The sequence below is a fragment of the Coptis chinensis genome, chromosome 8 (assembly GCF_015680905.1).
Source record: "Coptis chinensis isolate HL-2020 chromosome 8, ASM1568090v1, whole genome shotgun sequence".
NCBI lineage: Eukaryota > Viridiplantae > Streptophyta > Magnoliopsida > Ranunculales > Ranunculaceae > Coptis > Coptis chinensis.
Genome location: NC_141463.1, coordinates 28,104,510 through 28,124,581, shown reverse-complemented (window position 1 = coordinate 28,124,581; position 20,072 = coordinate 28,104,510).

The window sequence follows — 20,072 nt, the reverse complement described above, 5'->3', positions numbered from 1 at the left end:
ACCATTCGTCTTTTGGCGACGACGCTTGTGCCTCAATGGTGTGTCCTCAGAAGGAGAATCCCCGTGAGGTGGGAAGCGTGCAAGCATGTCGGCCCGGAACTGGCGCTGAGCTTCTAGCTCAGTCCTCATCTGTTCCCACCACTCATCCTCTCGCTGGGTACGGATCTCGAAGTCATGGTGGATAGTAGCCTGTCGAGTCCGGAGGTCTTCGCAGATAGTGTTGAGTGAACGCATGCCACGATGAATCACAGCCATGCGTTCTGCATCTGACCAACACCTCTCCAAGGCATCAGCATCAAAACAAGTCAAGTCCTCCTCATCCTCCGAGGCATTCTCATTTCCACCATCCTCCTCATCCTCTTCCCTATCCTCAGGCAACCTCCAAACTCATTGGACACAATCCTTATAGATATGAGGATTTGGTCGCGGTGAGGTAAATCCTATCGGCGGAGTCGCTGCTCTCAACTTCAGCATGATCTTGGTTATCAACACAGGGAGAGGTGCAATAGACTTCCCTACTCCCCTAATCATGTTAAGCATAAACTCCAAGATACAAAACTCGTACTTTTGCTCCTGGAGTATCCATAAAATGTGGAGGCAGTTCAGACCGATGTCGCTGACCTTCTCCTTTCCTAGGACGTTCCGACCAATCCACTGAGCTGCAGCCAGCTAGTTGGTTCTAAGGGATGCCTGGCGAACACAATGCGAGCTCGCATTGTAGTTCCCTTCGGTAACTGTCACATTCATCAACGGCTCTACCCCATTATATTGGGACTCCTGTAACGTGGCATCCAGATGGATTCTAGGTGGAATGCCTAGAATCTCAGCCAACAACCCAGCAGTTACTTCCTTCCTCCTCTTCGCCACCATAACAAAAATTCTAGTCCCCTCCAACTCTCTCGTGTTGTAGAACTGTCGGACTAAGTCTTCGTGTTAAAAGACTTCGGTCGAGTACCACAAGCTATTCCAGTCTCTACTAATCATTTCGTCACCGTAAAATGGTGCAAAGTGGTCGCTAGTAAATGCTTGCTCCGGCAAAATTCGACGTTGTTGAGCCATTGGAGTGTTTGGAATGTAGTGGGGGTTTAAATGGGATGTGGGGTTGGAATTTAAGTCAACCGAATGAAACAAACAGTGGTGGTGGTGGTGGTGGTGGTGGCGACTTGCTTGATTTTTGTAATTTTCGGTGGTTTTGGTGATGTAAGTTGGTGGATTTGGTGGTGGTTTGTTTTTAGAAGATTTGAACTTGATTTGAATGTGGGCGTGGGTTTAATTAGGTTTCTTTTTTAATTTTTGGTTTTAGGTTTTGAATTTTTGGTTATTGTTTGATAATGGCGATTTGAGAAGATGAAGGACGACTGTTGGTGTGGAGCAAGGGCGCGGGTGCGCTGCAGGTGCGTGCGAGTTGGGCCCAAGCCCAATTCGAAATTTTCTAATTTCCCGATTTTTTGTGCCACTTCAAACTAATATTGTCGCTTCGTTACCGGTCCGATTTTTGCGAATGAGATATGGAAATTATCAGGAGAGAATTTACAATCCAATGATCCATAAAACACTCTATTCCGACCGTGGATGACATATAAGATAGTGGAAAATGTATTGAAGTGCGTGCATGACATACGTTATGCGAACGAATGAACTATAAATTCATAGAATATGTCAACCCGAATCGAAATACAATTAGACAGCCTAAGCAACTCTAATGGGACATAAAACATTCTAGGATCGGAACATTTAACACCTTGACCCCCAAACAAATTTTTACAACGAGTTTAGAAAATTTGTTTTTAAAATGGTCTTTTAAAGTCGATTCGAGACTTCCTAGATTACTATGTTTATTCTTTATATATATATATATATATATATATATATATATATATATATATATATATATATATATATATATATAAGGAAAAACAATAAGCAAGAAAGACATAATTCACCCCATAGAGAAACATGACTCAAAAATCCGAGAAAACATGCAAGAGTGGAAAACGTGAATTATGTTAAACATAGACTTAGGATCCGGTACTTACAGCCACACACTCCATAGGGAGGGCCCGGTTTCCTTAATGGTGCACTCACCAATATATGGAAATGAAAGGAAATGCACCAAACACAAAAATTGAGTCGTTTCTAGTCAGATACTCGAGACTTTATCTAAACATATGTATGAACATGCAGTTTATCATATATCAACAACCGAAATAGTTGTGGATCATTCCATAAATAAATATCACAGAAAACATATCCAAACACAATCAAGCACCAAGATTTCCTATGACGCACCCTAGTGAAATGACAGCGAAGTCGGATAGACCTATAACGTAACCTAGCATTCACCTTCTTTTTCATTTTTGAATGAGAGGGTGTCCTAGTGAATAAGTGTGGAAAAGTGAATGGTTGTGGAGAATATGGTGGATATGGATAAGTTGTAGAGGGAAAGCATGTAGACAATGAGGATGTGGGTTTAGCACAAAACTCATTCATGGTGTAGGTAGGGACTATCTCAAGTCTGAAAATGAAGGTGTCAAATGGTTTGTCCTTCTGAAGTATTTGTTTACTAGGTGGATTTAAAAAATTATGAAGCACAGGAGAAACAAAAGTATCGAGTGCAAACTCGAGATTCCTTTGAAAGGGTGGAAGGAGGGGAGTCGAGGTGGATGTCGTGCAAAGTAGTTCTTGATAGAGTGAATCATCACCTGCTCTAAGAAACTCTCATCGAATTTCTCATCTAGATTGGTCATATCCACATTACTATGGTAGTCCTCTATATCTTTGAGAGAGTCATCTATCTCGTCCTCATCCATAATATGTGTATCGACTAGTGTAGGGATGAAAATGTTGGAGTCTGAACTTCCAAAGGAAAGAAATTTGGGCATATGATTATCAGGGAACGTGTTGTTGAAATAATCTCGAGCGAAGCTCTCGATCATTCTAACCTCTCCATCCATAGATGAATCGGGTAAATGTTTCTTTGTTTTAAAAACATTTACTTCAACAGCAAGATGGCCAAATGACATGGACATCGAACCATCGCGGCAATTAATGAGCGCATTGGCAGTTGCCAGGAAAGGACGCCCTAAGATGATCGGGACAGAGTCGTTAAGCGACTCAGATCGAGGATGACAAAATCAGCCGGATAGTAGAAATCCTGAATTTTTACCAACACATTTTTGACCACACCCTTAGGATAGTTAATAGACCGATCAGCTAATTGCAACGTCATTTTAGTGGGTTGCATCTCGTCTAGACCTATTTGTCTATACAAATAAAACGGGAGTAAGTAAACACTAGCCTCCAGGTCTAATAACGCGGTCGTCGTATAGGAATCTCCTAAGGTGCATTGTACAAGATGGGACGAATTGGGGTCCTTGTACTTAACAATTCCATTATGTTCAGATAAAGTTGGAAATTGTTCTGTTAAAAAGGCGTCTTTTGGTATATTTGTCTTACGCCTAGTAGTACACAACTCCTTAAGAAACTTAGCATGGTGTGGTAGCTTTTTAATAGCTTCGAGGAAGGGAAGGTTTATAGTTAGATTCTTGAAAATGTCCCTAATCTCCTCATAATTTGTATCCCTAGTTAACATGGCTAATTTTTGTGGAAACGGTGGTTTATGTCTATATTTAGCAATGGTATCACCTAGATGTTTAACCGTGGCTTCCTGTTTCTTAGGTTGTGTTGTAACTGGTACCTCTACAGTGGTAGGCTCTTCAGTTTCTATTTCGGTATCTAGTAAAATAGCAGGTGTAGGGACTACTGGTGGGGTAACTATAGGCATAGTTACTTTGTTATCAACCACTCTGCCAGAACGGAGAGTGGTGATGGCATTTAGCTCACCTACATTTTCATATTCATTACTAGTATTATCGGTTACCTCAAAGGCTGTGTTTGTTGTCTTAGGATTAGGTATTGCGTGATCTGGAAACACACCTTTGGGTTGGGCTTTATCTTGGGCCAACTGTTGGCTTAAATTATTAACGGATAGTAGAAGCTGTTGGTTAGATTGAGCCATGATTTGGAAAAGTTTTTGGCTCACTTGTATGAAGGTGTCAAGACGATATGGTTGTGTGGGTGTAGTAGTCATGGGTGGTATGACTGGAACTATCTCGCGTGAATTATTTATGGGCCGATTTTGATAGTTATTATTTACCGGAACGATACCTCTATTAGCGTTATAATTATTATAACTACCTTGACCTTGTACTTGACCTTGTCGAGGTTGCACTTGGTTGTTGTAATTATTAAAATTACCCGACGACCATCCTTGTCGTGGTGGAGCTTGGATAAACCGCGCGTTGGCCTAACATATTGATTATTGTACCTTGGAGGTGTGGCGTGTTGGTTATTTCTCCAACCGAAGTTGGGATTTTGTCTCCAAGGGCGTTAGGTTCACTATTAATGGAACAAGCTTTGTTCATAGGCTATAGGATAGTGGAAGTCGGGATGCTCGAGGGCTCCAACAGAAACTACATGGATTTGAATTTACATTCATGACGGGGATAGGCTTTTGTTGAACAGAAATGGCCTCTACCTTTTTAGTGAGTGATTCGATTAGAGTTTTAAGCTAAGGATCGTGTTTAATTTCAAACATACCTGCGGCCTTAACTGTATTAGAAGAACTAGCGGAGCGGTGGATATCGTCACTACCCCCCCCCAGTTGTTATTTCTCTTAGTTTGATCCTCTATAAATTTATAAGCCTCCAAGGCTCCTTTACTTAAGAAACTACCCCCATTCATTATGTCAAGGACTTCTTTATGGTGGTGTAGAAGTCCTTTGAAAAAGGCACGAACTAACGTGTCTTTCGCTAAGTTATGATGTGGACACTCTATAAGGAGATCGGTGAAACGATTCCAAGCCTCTGAAAATGATTCATGAGGATTTTGTCGAAAGAAATGAATCTTGGAAAGCATCTCATTCGTCTTTAAGGGTGGGTAAAAATGTTCCATAAACAATTTGAACAAGTTTAGCCCACGAGTCCACGTGCAATTAGGGCTTTGGGAAGTTAACCAAGACGCCGCATTATCGGCTAAGGTGAAAGGGAATACCCTTAATTTAATTTGTTCCGCACCAACCGTAGGATGGTGGAATGTTGTTATGACTTGTTCAATCCTACGATAGCCGATAAGGTTTTCATGGTCTAAACCATGAAAACGGGTAACAAATTAAAAATATTTGGGGATTCGAAATCCCCAATCGGGTCTGCTAGAACGATGCAAGATTTGGGGCTATCGCTCAAGGCTTTGTAGAAGTCGAGAGAGAGTCTCTCCTTCTTCGGCATTATATCAGGTGGTGTGTGTGAAATAGTAGCTAGAGGTGTAGTGGGTGGTATACTAGATAGAATTGTTTGTTGACGTTGTTGTGTAATTACGTTTGGTGTTTTTGTTCGACCATACCTTAATCTCATACAAGGCTAAGACCAAACTTAGCTAAACACATCAACACTCCAAACAATTCTGATATACTAGTATAAACCTCTAACAGATGATGTGAGGTGTGGAAGAAAGGAATACCTGATTGCGTTCTTGCTTCGCTTATAAATAGCGTCTTCTTTACGCGTGTTCAATGTATATAACAAGTTAGAACACTGAAAAACTTGAAAAATCAAAGTTTGAATCAAACCTGTGGAAATCCGGCAAAATTCAGCTCAGGGCGCGGGTCGCGCTCACTTTGGGCGCGGGTGCGCTCCGTGTAAGTTCAAGTTACAGTGTTTTAGTATGGTCATCGCTCAAGGTTCCAGCGTTTGCGCAGCGCCCGCTCCGTTTGGCTGGTCGCTTCAGTGTAATTTTTCGCAGAACTTTTCAATGCTGAAATGGACAACCACAGTATGAATCAAACAAGGGTGGGTGGGTTTAATGGGACTTAAAAATGACTAATTATACTATGAAAACAATGCTAAAGTGAAACTAAGATGGCAGCGGCGCCATTTGATAAAACATAAAAAGATAAAAGTTTACCTACGAAATGAACGATGAAACTCAAAACGTAAATAAACTAAAACTATTTTATGAGCCTAAGATTTATCAAAGATTTCTACTCTCAATCCTATGAGATATAGTGGAGTAGATGATTCGTTCCACTCCTAGTCCTTCCGCATGCTGTGTTCTCTACGTATAAGTAATCTAACTCTAAGTCTAATGAGAGATTTACGAAATGGCAACTTGACTACGATGTAACTACCCATAAGATGCAACTAGTCGACTATTAGAACAACTATGGGAATGCTATGTCGATTCTATGATAAGGAGTTAGAGGGGGATTGATTCCACCTTTACTCGACTTAATCCTACTAACGACGAATAGTTGTAATCCGAATTGAAGCGCTTTGCGAGAACAACAGTTACTCCTAATCCCTAATTACACATGGCATTTCTACCAATTCATAACTAGCATGTGAACGATTACACCCATTCTCATGGTGAACTAATCATTTCTAGAGTGGAAAGAAAATTACGACGACTCTACGATAATCGGAATCAAGCTTTCATCAAGGCTTTCAACCCCTCAATGGAGGTTTAGCCGAGAATCATCACGCTATCATTCCCAATGGAATTCAAACAAGACATGATATAAAGATTTGAACTTTGCTTATTTAAACTCAATTGGAAACTAATCATGCAAGAATTAATTGAAACAAATAATGACAAGTAATTGAATCTAAGAATTGAAACTAAACAATTAATGGAAATGAAACTAGATTATCAAGAACACTATTTTATTAATCTAATGAATAATAAAACAATGATTCAAATACTAAATTAATAATCTACTTTGTTCTAAAGTAATTAATTAAACATGAAACTAGATCTAAAACAAGATATGAAAAAACTAATTAATTAACTAATTGAAATTCTAAAACTAAGTTCTAAACTCATTAATGGAGGCTAACTAATCTAGGTCTAACTATCTACCATTAACAAAGAGCTAAGCTTTGGTTTTTATATCTCAGATCCAAAATTCGTGCATGGGCTTGGAGCCATGTTTTGGGCCAGAGAATCAGGCCCAAAACCCAATTCTTTCAGTCCAAAAAGGCCTCTTCAGCTGCAGTTGGCTTCAACAGACTTTTTGTCAACTTCTGCTCCTCTGATTGGGTCAAGGCTTACACCATTGGAAAGCTCTTTTCCGAGCTGGTCGTTTTGAGATAAGGGAGGCCCAATTATGAGGTATGAGTCCAAAGATACGGCCTTCGGAAGTTCTGCTGACTTTGAGTGCTGTTTCTGCCCGTGTCGACTTTTCAGCTTTTGACTGGGCTTTAGAAAGGTTTTGTCTTCTTGAATCTTGGCCTTTAATCACAGAATTCCTTAGCAACCGACCTTTGCTCCTTTATCTCGCTAAAGTGACACATTTCTGCACATAATAGACTTTGAAGCCTGGAATGCATTAAAACACGTAATCAGTATTAACTCTTAATTATTACCCACATAATTGGTCTAAAAGTATGACTGTTACAGGGTTAAAACTACAGTTTTGGGCTCTTATCACGTGCTCTGGCAAAATTCTTCGTCGTAGCGCCATTGAAGTTTTTGAAATAAACAATGGTTTTGTAGACGGTGGCGGAGGCGAGTTTGATGAAAAACAACGGTGATGGGGATGGTGGGTACGGTGGCAGGCTGAAGCTTGAATTGGTGACTATTTTCAGAGTTTTAAAATTGTTGGGGTTGGTGGTGGTAATGGTTTGGAGAAGATTTCAGTTTGATTTAAATGCTTGGCGTGGATGTAGTTAGGTTTTAAATTTTGGTGTTTAAGGTTTTTGGTAACCGGTGAGATTGGAAAAGGAAACAACTGTGCATTTTTGGGAAGGAAGGAGACGCACAGACGTGCGTGCGGTTTGGGCCCAAGCCCAATTTGAATTCCGAACTTTTCCGATATTTCGCACAATTTCAAATTCAATTTCCCGCTTTGTTACTGGTCCGATTTTGGCGAATGAGTTATGGAAATGATCAGTAGAGAATTTCCAATCCAATGATCCATAAAACACTCAATTCCAACCATGGGTGACGTATAAGAAGGTAGAAAAAGGCCTCAAAATGCGTGTGTGACGTAAGTTATGCGAACGAAGGAAATCTAAGTTTTAAATAACGTCAACCCAAATGAACTACAACTAATGGGCCTAAGCAACACAAATGGAAAGTTCGAGCAATCCGGATGGAAAGACCCTCTGCCCACCCCCAAACAAATTTTTAAACACAAAATTTGTTTTAAACGTGGGTCGTTTAAAGTCAAATTCCCAAGACTTGTTGGATTGCTATTTCTATGATTTTAGAATTTTTATTATATATATATATATATATATATTTATTAGTTTATTATAAGAAACACGAAAAACAATAAATACATAATTCACCCCATAGAGGAACATGACTCAAAAACCGAGAAAACATGCAAAAGTGGAAAACATGAATTATGTGAAACGTGGACTTAGGATCCGGTACTTACAGCCACACACTCCATAGGGAGGGCCCGGTTACCTGAATGGTGCACTTACCACTATATGGAAGTGAAAGGAAGTACACCAAATAACAAAGGTCAATCCTCATAGACAGGGTCCTGTAAAAGGACTTCCTCTACATCAGGGGACAGAAGTTCGTGAAAATGTTTTAACCGTTGACCATTAACTTAAAAGGTACTGTTGTCTTGGGATTTACCAAAGTGATTGCCCCGTAAGGGGTAACTTCAGTAACCAGAAAAGGACCAGACCAACGGGTTTTTAGTTTCCCTGGGAAAATATGTAGACGGGAGTTATAAAGCAAAACCTTTTGACCAACCACAAACTTTTTGCGCAAGATTTGCTTATCATGAACACGTTTCATGTTAGCTTTATAATCCTTCGCGAGATCATAACAATCGCTACGGATTTATTCAAGCTCATTCAATTGCAACTTGCGTTTGACACCAGCCTCACCAATATTGAAGTTAAGGCTTTTTATATCCCCCAGAGCACGGTGCTCTAATTTAACGGGCAAATGACATGGTTTCCCAAATACAAGTCTAAAGGGAGACATACCTATAGGAGTTTTGAAAGCCGTCCTATATGCCCATAAGGCATCCGATAGACGCCCGACCCGGTCTTTCCTATCGGATTCTGAGTTGTTTCTAAAATCTTTTTGATTTCCCTATTAGAAACTTCTACTTGTCCGCTAGTTTGTGGATGATAAGGAGTTGCTACTTTGTGTGTAACTCCATACTTTTCACTAGGGATGCAACAACTCATTTGCAAAAATGTGTTCCACCATCACTAATGATGGCTTTAGGAATGCCAAACCGACGAGAAAATATACTCCTTAATAAAAATACAACTGTCTTATGGTCATTGCTACAAACAAGCCATGGCCTCTATCCATTTAGACCGTAGTCCACGACAACTAGAATATAAATGAAACCATGGGAAACAGGGAAGGGACCCATGAAATCAATACCCCAAATGTCAAAAATTTCTACTATCAAGATTGGATTTAATGGCATCATATTGCGCCATTGATTAAGCCCAAGTTGTTGGCAGCGAATACCGTCTTGCAATGCACTTGGGCATCCTTAAAAGGGTAGGCCAATAAAATCCACATTAAAGAACTTTAGCGGCTGTTTTCATTCCACTAAAATGGCCACCACACTCTTTGTCATGGTAGAACGATAGAACTTCATTTTATTCCCACTGGGGAATGCAACGACGAATAATCTGATCCGCACAATACTTAAAAAGGTAGGGCTCATCCCAAAGTAGTATAACTTAACTCGGCCAAGAACTTCTTACGTTCATTTCTTGACTAATTATAAGGCATAACATCAGCCGCTAAATAATTTACAATGTCAAGATACCATGGTCTTTGAAAAAAAATAGCATACTGGATGCTCATCGAGGGAAAGGAGTTGGTATGGACTCGGAATCACTATTATCGCCGTTTGTAAGTCTAGATAAGTGGTCGGCAACTACGTTTTTCGACCCTCTTTTGTCCTTTATTTCTAATGTGAACTCTTTGCGGGGAGAAGGATCCATCGGATTAATCTCGCTTAGCATCCTTCTTTGCAACCAACCAAATAAAAGTGGCTGCATGGTCCGTGTAAACTAAAGTTTTAGAACCAACCAAATAAGGATCTAAACTTATCTAAAGCATAAATGACAGCTAAGAATTCTTTTCGGTAGTTGAATAATTCCGTTGAGCATCGTTTAAGGTTTTACTAGCATAATAAATAACAAGTGGACTTATTATCTAGTTTACGTCCCAAGACAAAGACACCCTGCATAATCACTAGCATCACACATGAGTTGAAGGTTTAGACCAATCGGGAGGCTGTATAATTGGTGTAGAGGTTAGGGCTTTTAAACTTTCAAAAGCCTGCTTTACGGTTAAAATTAAAATCAAAGATTGCATCCTTCAAAAGCAGATTAGTTAAAGGCCTAGCTATTTTAGAAATCTTTAATAAAACGCCTATAAAAAACATGCATGGCCTAGAAAGGCTCTAATATCACGGACGGTCCGTGGTTTAGGTAAAGTCGCTATCTTATCTAGTTTGGCCTTATCTACTTGATGCCATCACTAGATACAATGTGACCTAGTACTTATGCCCTTTTTCACCATGAAATGACACTTTTCCCGGTTTAAAAGCGTGGCTCTTTTCTTCACACCGTGTCAAAACCTTAGACGAGGTTAGACAAGCGATCTGTGAAGGAGTCTCCATAGATAGAAAAATCATCCATGAAAACTTCCATAAAGCTCTACCATGTCACCAAATATATGAAGCATATACATTTGGAAGGTACGGGAGCATTACAAAGGCCAAAAAAATTCGTTTATAGGCATATGTTCCAAAGGGACATGTGAAGGTAGTGTTTTCTTGGTCATCAATATCAATAATAATCTGAAAATAGCCCGAGTAGCCATCCAGAAAACAATAAAAAGCATGACCAGCTAGGCGTTCGAGCATCTGATCTATAAAAGGTAAAGGAAAGTGATCCTTTCGTGTCATAGCATTTAAACGTCTGTAATCAATACAGATTCTCCATTTCATAGGACCTTGTGTGACAACATAGTCACCCTTTCCGTTACGTACCATGGTAACTCCCGATTTCTTAGGAACTACATGAATGGGGCTTACCCATTCGCTATCAGAGATTGGGTATATGATACCCGCATCGAGTAATCGTAAGACTTCTTCCCTAACCACCTCTTTCATGGCAGGGTTCAAACGACGCTGAGGTTCGCGACAAGTCTTCGCGTTATCCTCCAAATGGATGCGATGAGTGCAAACATTAGGGTCAATTCCCTTAATGTCGGCTAGGGACCAACCAATCGCGGACCGATGTTCCCTAATCACCCTGATTAAACGTGTCTCTTCATCCTTAGTTAACTGAGAAGATATAATTACCGGATGACTATCATCCGGATCAAGTTGAATATATTTTAACTCCGGGGGAAGAGGTTTAAGCACTGGGGTGGAAGGAATGTCAATAGATGTTTCATCAGGGTCCCCATTTTGCATAATGAATATTTGCTTAGGTAGCAAGTCTTCATACTCAGTATATGGAGCAACCGAAGGGTCTACAATTGGTGTGGACTCAAGGATGGTGTTGACTTCCTCTAAGTAGGAGTCATTTACAAAATCTGAAGTTCCAAAAGAAAGGAATTTATACATATGGTTTTCGGGAAACGTGTTGTTAAAATAATCTTGAGCTAAGCTCTCAATCATGCTAACCTCCCCATCTATAGACGATTCTGGTAATTGTTTCATCATTTTAAAAACATTTACCTCAATAGAAAGATGGCCAAAAGATAAGGACATCTTACCATCGCGGCAATTTATAAGCGCATTGGCAGTTGCCAAGAAGGGGCGCCCTAAGATGATCGGTATAGAGTCGTTAGCGACTTCTGTATCGAGGATAACAAAATCTGCAGGATAGTAGAAATCCTGAACCTTAACAAGCATGTTTTCCACTACACCCTTAGGATACTTTATAGACCTGTCCGCTAACTGCAACGTCATTTTTGTAGGTTGCATTTCTTGTAGACCTATTTGTTTATACAAATAAAACGGGAGTAAGTTAACACTCGCCCCCAAGTCAAATAAAGCGGTCGTCGTGTGGGATTCTCCTAAGGTGCATTTTACAGTAGGACGACCAGGGTCCTTGTACTTAACAATTCCATTATTTTCAGATAAAGTTGGGAACTGTTCAGTTAGAAAGGCGTCTTTAGGTATGTTGGTCTTATGCCTAGTAGTGCACAACTCCTTAAGAAACTTAAGCGTGGTTAGGTAGCTTTTAATAGCTTCGAAAAGGAAGGTTTATCGTTAGATTTTGAAAACGTTCCTAATCTCCTCAAAGTTTGTATCCCCAGTTAGCATGGCTAATTTTCGAGGAACGGTGGTTTCGCTCTATATTTAGCGTATGGCTCGACTTGATGTGTAACCTTGGCTTTCTGTTTCTTAGTTTGTTGTTTAACTGGTACCTCTACAGTGGTAGGCTCTTCAGTTTCTATTTCGGTATCTAGTTCGATATCCGGTTTAGGGAGTACTGGTGGGGTAACTATAGGCATAGTTACTTTGTTATCAACCACTCTTCCAGAACGGAGAGTGGTGATGACATTTAGGTCACCTACGATTGAAGTTTCCGCACTAGTATTACCGTTTACCTTAAAGGCTGTGTTTGCTGTTTTAGGGTTTGGTATCGCTTGTCCTGAAAACACGCCTTTTGGTTGGGCTTTCTCTTGGGCTAACTGTTGTATGCCCTGATTTATGGATTGTAAGATCTGTTGGTTCGATTGAGTCATTGATTGGAAAAGTTGTTGGGTAACCTATATAAAGGTGTCGAAACGATCCGGTTGTGTAGGTGTAATAGTCACAGGTGGTGCGACTGGAACTATCTCACGTTGATTATTTATGGGCGGGGTGTGATAGTTATTATTGTTAACCGGAACGATACCTCTATTGGTATTATAACTATTATAATTACCCTAACCTTGTGCTTGACCTTGTCGTGGTTGCGCTTGGTTGTTATAATTATTATAATTCCCCTGACCTTGTCCTTGTCTAGGTGGAGCTTGTTTATAGTTGTTCGCTTGCCTAACATTTTGGTTATTAACCCTGGAGGTGTAACTTGTTGATTGTTTCGCCAACTAAAGTTGTGATGTTGTCTCCATGGGGCATTAGGAATAGGATAGCTATTAATGGAGCAAACATTATCTTGCTCTGATTGTTGTTGTTCATAGGCGAGAGGACAATAGGAGTCAGGGTGCTCAGGACTCAAACAGAAATTACATGGGTTGGAGTTGACATTCATGACGGGGATAGGCTTTTGTTGAACAGAAATAGCCTCTACCTTTTTAGTTAGAGATTCGATTAAATTTTTCAGTTCTGGATCGGGTTTCATCTCAAACATACTGGCGGCCTTAACTGTTGAAGAAGAACTAGCAGAGCGGGGGATATCATCACTACACCCCCAATTATTATTGCTAAAGGTAACTAAGATGGCAGCGGCTCTATTTGATAAACATAAAAATGATAGTTTACCTACGAAATGAACGATAAAACTCAAAACGTAAGTAAACTAAAACTTATTACGTGCTTAATTTATCAAATTTTCTACTCTCAATTCTATCGAAATAGAGTGGAGTAACAAATTCGTTCCACTCCTAGTTCTTTAGCATGAAATGTTTTCTAGTCTAATTAATCGGTTTTAAGTCTAGTGAGAGATTTACGAGGCAAATTCTATACTACGACGTGAATTCAATTAACAAGTTACGAATAACAAAATGAGAGAATGTTAAGGGTTTGAATCTAGATAAAGAATTAAAGGGAATTGAATCCACCTTAATTCGACTTAATCCTACTAACAAAGACTCGTCGTGATACACATTGAATGTTTCGCATATCAATTTAGTAATTATAATCCCTAATTATACATGGAATTTCTACCAATTCATAATTAGCATGTGAGCGATTAAACCCATTCTCATGGTGAATTAATCGTTTCTAGAGTGGAATAATTATCACGACGATTTCTAAGTTTAACAAAGATCAAGCATCATCAAGGCTTCTTCAACCCCTCTAATGGAGGTCTAGCCTTGATTCATACCACTATCATTTCACATTGATTTAAAACTAGACATCATATAAAAATCCTATCTTTATGCAATTTATCTAAACAATAATTTAAATCTCAAGTAATAACTAGGAAATTAATAACAAGTAATAAGGGAATTTAGATCTAACAATTGTAAATGACAAAAACGAAATTGACAAACTAGCTATTTTATTTATCAAACTAATGAAGAACAATGATTCTAAAGATTAATCTAAAACAAGAATTGAAATGAACTAAACTTAATTTTATTTAATGAAAACTAGATCTAGAATTATCTATAGTTTTAGGTCTAACTAGCTACCATTAACCAAGAGCTAAGCTTTTGTTTTTATATGTTCAGATCCAAAAATCGTGCATGGGCTTGGAGCCATGTTTTGGGCCAGAGAATCAGGCCCAAACCCCAATACTTTTAGTCCAAAAAGGCCTCTTCAGCTGCAGTTGGCTTCGACAGACTTTTCGTCCACTTTCGCTCCTCTGATTGGGCCAAGGCTTGGACCATTGGAAAGCTCTTTCCGAGCCGGTCATTTTGACATAAGGTAGACCCAATTCCGAGGTCTGAGTCTAAAGATACGGCCTTCGGAAGTTCTGCTGACTTTGTGTGTTATTTCTACCTGCGTTGACTTTGACTTTTCAGCTTTGACCGGGCTTTAGAAAGGCTTTGTCTTCTTAATCTTGGCCTTTAATCACATAACTCCTTAGCAACCAACCATTGCTCCTTTATCTCATCAAAGTGGCACATTTCTGCACATAATTGACTTTGAAGCCCTAAACGATAAAAACATGTCGGTATTAACTCTTAATTATTACTCACATAATTGGTCTAAAAGTATGACTGTTATAGGGTTAAAACTACAGTTTTGGGCTCTTATCAGTGAGGGAGATCGAAGAAGAAATGTAGACTCTTGAATATGAGAATGGTTCTAAGCTAATGAACTTGAAAGCTTTGATTGTTGATTAAAATGACTTGAAAACATGAAAGGAAGATTGATTAAAACATTGAAATGAAACAAGCAAACAAGATGAAGATTGAAACAAATAACAAATAACAAGTTTGATTGAAATAAAAGAAATGAAATAAGAAGTTGATTGAAATAAAGGAAATGAAATAACAAGAAATTAAAAACATGAATTGAAAAACAAGATAAGAAAATAAACAAACCAAATGGTTTGGATCCTAAGACAATGTATGAGTTCTCTCTTCTTTGCTTTTTGATTATATACCCCTACTTTTGCCATTTACAAATTTGCCTTCATCCATTCTAAACTAGACACCTCACCCCTTTCACTTTTACTTTTGCTTTTTCTTTTGTTTTATGGGTGCCTTCTTGACCAAGGTAGGTTTAGGGATAAGTCTTCATAATTTGAGATAATGGCCTCCATCTTTGGTAATCTAATTTAAGGACTTTAATTGTTGACTTTGACCGGTTGACTTTGACTTTTTCTGCCATTTTCCACAGTAGCTACTGGTTTTCATAATAAGTGTGATTAAGGCTCCTTTTGGCACTAAGACATAGCTTTTATGATAAGTGGTATGAAATACTCCTTAACCTGAAAAAGGAAGTAAAAGCTATGAGTTCTCTTTTCGTTAAGCGTAAAAGGGACTATAATGCGGCAATATACGGGTAATAAAATGCACATTTGGGAGTTGATCAATATGCAAGGAATATAAGTGCCCGCTGCACTTGAGAGAACAAACCTTGAGTGAATCTATCATAGAGTTGTGATTGCAACACATCCCTATGAGAACCCACCTTAAGGACGCTCTCCAAAAGCCTCGGAAACAACTCTACTTTTTCATTTTATTGCTAATCTTTTGAACATTTATCTTTAGATGATTAAATTACTATACATATGTTATTCTAAGTTCAAAGGACCTTGTCCCTATTCCCCTATTAATGAGATGTATGGACTTCTGAGAATAAATAAGGAAACAAGACCCTTTGTACTAAATAAAAGAGAATAAGTGGTATGAAATACTCCTTAACCTGAAGAAGGCAGTAAAAGTTATGAGTTGTCTTTTCGTTAATCGTAAGAGGGACTGTAATACGGCAATATACGGGTAATAAAATGCACATTTGGGAGCTGATTAGTATGCAAGGAATATAAGTACCCGCTGCACTTGAGAGAACGAACCTTGAGTGAATCTATCAGAGAGTTGTGATTGCAACACACCCTTGTGAGAACCCACCTTAAGGACGCTCTCCAAAAGCCTAGGAAACAACTCTGCTTTTGCATTTTATTGCTCATGTTTTTCACGTTTATCTTTAGATGATTAAATTACTGTATATATGTTATTCTAAGTTCAAAGGAGCTTGTCCATATTCCCCCGCTAATGAGATGTATAGACTTCTGAGAATAAATAAGGAAACAAGACCCTTTGTATTAAATAGAAGAAGTTTGTGAGTACCATCACTGAAAAACTCTCATAAGACTTAAAGCTCGTCTACTAGGGAATTCTTAGTGGTGTAAAGCCTTGTCGGATATGGTCAATGCAATCACACTCTACGAAATGAGATTAGTATAACTTGTAATAAATCACTCATTTGTGATCTTAGTTTTTTCTCTCATCCTTGCTTGAGGACAAGCAAGATGTTATTTAGGGGTGGTGATCATCTCCCAAATGTGCATTTTATTACTCTTATATTGCTGCATTACAGCCTTTCTTACGCTTAATGAAAAGACAACTCAAAGCTTTTATTGCATTTTTTAGGTTACAAAGAATTTCAGACCAATTATCATAAAAGTTGCGTCTTAGCACCTAAAGGATCCTTAATCACGCTTATTCTGAAGACCAGAAGATGCTATAAAAAAGTGCTAAAAAAGTCAAAGTCAAAAGTCAAAGCCCTCAACTCAGAAGACCAAAGATGGAGGCCCTTCTCTCAAAATATGACATTCTCAAAAACCTACCTTAGTCAATAAGAAAGCATAAAACAAAAGGAAAAGCAAAAGCAAAAGTGAAGTGTGAGGTGTCTCAAAAGTAATAGAGAAGGGCAAATCAGTAAAAGACAAAAATACGGGTATATAATCCAAAATTTAGGGAGAGAGAATACACCTAGACTTAATCTAGTGTCATTATGATTTATTTTTCTTGTTTTTCAATTCATATCTTTTACTTTATTGTTCTTCATTTCTTTTATTTCAATCTTGTTCTTGTTTTTACATTTTCAATCAATCAATCAATCTTATTTCTTTGTGTTAGTTCTTCAGTCAATCAATCTCCTTTATTTGTTTCCAAGTTATGTTTCTTTCAATCATTCAACAACTTTAACTTTGCTTTCAATATTATTGATAACTTAGATAAAAACATGAGTCCTAAAGATAAGAACTTTACTTTCCTTTCTTCAAACTCTTATCATTTAAGCCCAAACAATCTGGGATGAACCTCACTTCTTACACTCTTTTGAAGACTCATCAATATACACAAACTTCAACAGACAGAGCTTCAGCTATGCAAGTTGGGGGATTTACTGTGCAAGACATGGAATGTCCTGACCCGGGTGAATAGCTCGGTGATATACCAACCCTTAGTAAGCAAAACTTATATCAAATTACCCCTAGATTGTGTTTTTCTAGGGGTTGGTCTGTGTAAAATACATTGCCCGTTTTGTTTTTGAAAAATCACATAACTATTGATGTATCGAGAATCTAGCATTAACATTACATGAAAAACAACTATTTTGAAAAAGAAATGTAAAATTGTATACTCGCTCCACAGGTTCACACTTACTCAAACAACGAGTAAAAAGTGTTTTACAAAGAATATGCATGGACTAAGGCTCCGGCACTTACAACCACACACTCCAATTAGAGGGTCTGGTTACCTTATTGATGTATTCCCTTAAAGCAAAAGATGGAATGGAATGGAAAAGGAATACATCAGAAGAGAGGATTTAATCATCGTAGATGGAATGATTATGAAAGAAGTTTTTGTGCTCCAGCTTCGTTCACTTCACTTGTTACTTCGAAGGCTGTGTTTGTTGGTTTAAGGTTTGGAATAGCTTGTCTTGGAAACACACCTTTCTGGGTTTTGTCTTGAGCTAACAAGTTCAGAGATTGTTGCATGGATGCTAGGATTTGGGTTTGCTGTTGCATGACAGATAGCATTATTTCGGTGGGCTTGTTTGTTTGGACACTAGTTGATAGGGTAATGAGAACTAGGTCTTTTGGTTGTTGATAGCTAGAGTGAAAGGAAACAGTCGTAGCTTCACTTGATCGTCGATGACACTCGGATGGTGGAAAGTATTGCATATTTTATGTATCTGTCATAGATGCTCGTACGGTAACTCGTGTTCAAACCTATGGAAAATGGGTAGAAGATTGAACATGTTCGGTGGAATACGAAAATAGCTCGTGAGCGGTGTGAGCCATATACAAGATTGATGCCCATGTTGCAATAATGTGTAAAAGTTAGAGAGAGGTTCTTCAGCTTGCACTACTTCGTCGGCCATCTTAGTAGATGGAGGACTAGAAATAGGAGATTGTCTGGGACGATGTGCTCTCCTACGTGAGTAAGTTTTATTCTTGCTAATACATGTAGTGCTTGAACGCAGTATCATGCACTTTTAGCAAGACCACAAAACTATCCTAATATGCGCAAACAATGCAAAGTATGCTCAAGAAATTGAAATTTGTTTTTCAAGTATGGAGTTTTGAAAACTTTATTTTAGTCTATAATTTACTATACCTTGTTGTTCAAGGGAACAATTTGGTGCGGAACTAGGATGGCTCTACTACACGTCTCAGAAAAGTAGGTAGTCACTTCACCAAGTGGTGTGTTACTAAGAATCTCACCCACGATGAATCTGTGGGAAGGGAGTGAGGAAGGTAGTTGGTCCACCAGAATCTGGTAACTTATTACTCTAAATCCTCGTAGCTATATTGTTGTCATTTTCTAGAGGAGCATGACTACTTTGGGCTTTAGTCGATTGTTTTTAATTTATTTTTTTGGTCTAGAGCTTTGATAAGAGCCCAAAACTGTAGTTTCAACCCCTTAATAGTATTATATTTAAGCCAATTATGTTTATAATAAATAAGAGTTAGTAATGTTTACGTGTTTTTGTGTATTTCATGTCTTGGAATCAATTATGTGAATAAATACGTCACTTTTGCTAGAGAAATGCGTCAAATTGCTTGCTAGAGAAATTATATGATTAAAGCTCAAGTTTCAAGGAGAAAAAGCCTTTTTAAAGTGTGTTCAAAGCTAAAAAGTCAAAGTCAACGCGGGTAGAAAAAGAGCAGAAAAGTCAATAGAACTTCCGTAGGTCGTATCTTTGGACTCAGGCCTCGGAATTGAGCCTATTATATGTCAAAACAACCGGCTTAGAAAGAGATTTCTAATGGCTTAAGTCTTGACCCAATCAGAGGGGGTAGGGGAAAGTGGACGAAAAGGTTGTTGCAGTAAATTCCTATAGAAAAACCCTTTTTGGACTTAAGTAATTGGGTTTTGGGCTTGATTTAGTGGCCCAAAACACAGCTCCAAAGCCTAACCCTCTCCTATATAAAAAGGTTAAGGCTAAGAAAAACTTGGCTACTCTCCTATTTAGTTTAGTTGTAAATTAGAGTTCTCTCTCTCTCTCTCTCTCTTTCCTATTAGTTAGAATAATTTAGTTCTCTCTCTCCCATTTCTTTAGTTTAATATAGTTTAAGTAATTAGGGTTTATAATTGTAGCCTCCATAAAACCTCCATTAAAATACATTCAAGTTATTATTATTATTGAATTCAATTACTTCTCTTTCTATTATGTTTTCTTTTCATTCTTTTGTTCATGATAGTCCCATTAATCAAAGCTAAACTCCCATTAGAAGGAGTTTGACTGAAGCTTTGAGAAGACTTGATTTGTTAGTGTAGATTTGTTGTTTTGGATTTCAAGTTTAGGTTTTTCTTGACTTAGAGATAAGAAGAATTTAACCTAAACTAGATAATAGTGAGTTTGCCATGAGAATGGGAACAAGCTTTCTCTCATGCTAATTAGTTTATGACTAGAGATAGTATAAAGT